This window comes from Lipotes vexillifer, unplaced genomic scaffold (genome assembly GCF_000442215.2).
Source record: "Lipotes vexillifer unplaced genomic scaffold, Lipotes_vexillifer_v1.1 scaffold177, whole genome shotgun sequence".
Taxonomy (NCBI): domain Eukaryota; kingdom Metazoa; phylum Chordata; class Mammalia; order Artiodactyla; family Lipotidae; genus Lipotes; species Lipotes vexillifer.
In genome coordinates, this window is record NW_006796206.1 from 1,364,887 (window position 1) to 1,368,212 (window position 3,326).

Below are 3,326 nucleotides of genomic sequence, written 5' to 3' on the forward strand. Positions count from 1 at the left end.
TAAACCCACACGCTTATGCTCAATTAGTCTATGACAAAGGAGGCAAGAATACACAATGGAGAAAAGACAGTCTCTTCAGTAATTGGTGCTGGGAAAGCTGGACAGCTACATGTAAAAGAATGAACTTAGAACATTGTCTAACACCATATACAAAAATAAACTCAAAACGGATTAAAGACTTATATGTAAGACCGGATACTATAAAACTCCTAGAAGAAAACATAGACAGAATACTCTCTGATGTAAATCACAGCAATATGTTTTTGGATCTGTCTCCTAAAGCAAAGGAAATAAAAGCAAAAATAAACAAATGGGACCTAACTAAACTTAAAAGCTTTTGCACAGTAAAGGAAACCATCTGCAAAATGAAAAGAAAACCTACTGATGGGAGAAAATATTTGCAAATGATATGACCAATAAGGGATTACTATCCAACATATAAAAACAGCACATACAACACAATATCAAAAAAACAAACAACCCAAATAAAAAATGGGCAGAAGAACTGAATAGACATTTTTCCAAGGAGGAAATGCAGATGGCCCACAGGCACATGAAAAGATGCTCAACACCATCAATCATCATGGAAATGCAAATCAAAACCATAATGAGATAACAGCTCACACCTGTCAGAATGGCTATCATCATAAAGTACAAATACAATAGAATACTACTCAGCCATAAAAATGAATGAAATTTTGCCATTTGCAGCATGGATGGACTTGCAGGGCATTATGCTAAGTGAAATTAGACAGAGAAAGACAAATAGTGTATGATATCACTTATATATGGAATCTAAAAAATACAACAAACTAATGAATATAACAAAAAAGAAGCAAACTCACAGATATGCAGAACAAACTAGTGGTTATCAGTGGGTAGAGGGAAGGGGAGAGGAGCAATATAGGGGTAGGGGATTAAGAAGTACAAATTATTAGGTATAAAACAAGCTATATGGATATATTGTTCAACGTGTGGAATACAGCCAACATTTTAGAACTAAAATAGAGTATAATCTTTAAAAATTGCGAATCACTAGATTGTACACTGTTAACTTACACAATATTGTACAGCAACAGATGTTTATTTTTCAATAAAAAAATAAGTTACCAGTGATAGTAAGTTGCCAACGTACCGCACAGGGGGAAACATATAGAATTTAGAGCTCTCTTTGACTAGAAGTGTGTAATATCAAGCAAGCGGAACCCTAGAGCCTGACAACAGGTGTGATGGGTGACCCTCCACCTGCCCTGTGGCGCCGAACCGCTGCCAGGAGTTGGCCGGTGTCACCTGACCCTCCGCGGGTTTAGGGAGGGGGGCGCGGAGGCGTTGAGCGCGTCACGCTCCGACCTGAGCTCTGGGGTTGGTCAAGGTTGCGCCTGCGCCGGCTCTGGCTCGCGGGCTTGCGGGTACCGGCCGTGGAGATGGGCGCCCGCGGTGATGGGAAATCCAGTTATCAAAGCTGACTCCAGAAGAGAGAACCTAACAGACCAGTAACAATGGAAGAAATTGAGAAAGTTATCGTGGTGTTTCAGGTTAAAAAAAATCGTTCCTGAAGAAGACCTTAAGCAACACGATGGATTCAGAAGCTCATGAAAAGAGGCCACAAATCCTAACATCTTCAAAGCAAGATATATCACCTCATATTGCAAATGTTCGCGAAATGAAGCGTTACTTGTGTGGCAGCGGTGCAGCTCTCAACAATACAGCAATCACATTTCCCATTCAGCTCTTTCGGCAACGGCTGTATGGAATCAAAATCTGGGATTCAATACTTCAGTTGAGGAGGGATGGATTTCGAAACTCGTATGGTGGAATCCTTTCCCCATTAATGCAGAAAACGACTACACTGGCTGGTCTGTATGAGGATTTATCTTGCCTTCCCCGTAAGCATATCAGTACCCCAGAGTTTGCAACCCTAGCATGGCTGCAGTAGTTGCAGGGACAACAGAAGCAATTTTCAGTCCGTTGGAAAGCGTTCAAACATTGCTTTGAGCCCACAAGCATCATGACAAATTTACAAACACTGATCAGGCTTTCAAGGCACTGAAATGCCATGGAATTAGTATTATCGAGGCTTGGTGCCCGTTCTTTTCCGTAATGGATTCAGCAATGTCCTGTTTTTTGGACTTCGAGGTCCCATCAAGGAGCACCTGCCTACAGCGACGACTCACAGTGCTCATTTGGTCAATGATTTTATCTGCGGAGGCCTGTTTGGTGCCATGTTGGGAATCTTGTTTTTTCCAGTTAATGTTGCAAAAACTCGCATGCAATCTCAGATTGGTGGGGAATTTCAGTCTTTCCCTAAGGTTTTACAAAAAATATGGCTACAATGGGACAGGAAACTGACAAACCTTTTCAGAGGCGCCCATCTGAATTACCATCAGTCCCCCCATCTCTTGGGGCATAATTAATGCGACTTAGGAGTTCTTGTTAAAGATTATATGAAAGAAATCAGTTAAGTGCCCTTTATCAACTGAATAGATCTAAGAAGAATGCAGTTTGGCCTTGTTTCTAATCGGCCAAATACAAATTGGTGTCATAAATCCAGGGCACAATGAATTATGGGCAAAGCTGTTTTCTTTAAGCGGCAACAAATTCAGAATAAAAGATTTCAGTAGGAAAATTTAAGGTGTTTTGGTTTTTGTTTTGGTTTGGTTTTTTTTGGGGGGGGGTCTGTTTCTATTTTTTTAAATCGTTATCTGAGAACTTTAGGCTAATTGCCTGGTTAATAGCTGTCTATCTGACGGCTTTTGACAAGGAAACTAACAGCCAAGATATGATTCTATTTTTCCAACTCTTCCACATTGAAACGTACGTGGCCATGACCAGGCAGAGAAAAGGCTCTTAGGGTTCCATGAATTCTCAGGCTTACTTCCATTACTCCATTTCTTGCTTCTCTGCTTTTAGGAGGAGTTGCAAAGGGTAATTTTTGTTAACTTATACATGGTAGGACAAAGGAGCAGAACAGAGAAGAAAAACAGCTTATTACGTGTAGGTTTTTCATGATAAATTGCTTGTATTCGTTTTGAAACTAAGCACCTGTTGGGATGGTCATTATCCGAATTATTTCTCTTTAGACGTGGTAGACTAAAGCAACTAATGACATCTCCCATTTTGCTTTCTAGGATGAAAGTTTTCTCTGTAGTTCTCAATGTGACCTTAAACCTTTCCAAAATATTTTTCTATTAATTTCACTTATTTCATTGCCAAAAGATGTGCAGACTTAACTTTTGTTAACGGTGTTTCATCCCAATAAGAAGTTTCATATTACAGGTGTCACCCCCCCTTTTCTTTATGCCACTTCGCTTTTACAAAAGACCTAC

General features: G+C 40.0%; 1 pseudogene; it reads left to right on the forward strand.

The window, feature by feature from the left end:
- The first annotated feature begins 1,543 nt into the window (after positions 1 to 1,543).
- On the forward strand, positions 1,544 to 2,448 carry LOC103089144 (solute carrier family 25 member 51 pseudogene; annotated as a pseudogene).
- Positions 2,449 to 3,326: the final 878 nt, after the last annotated feature.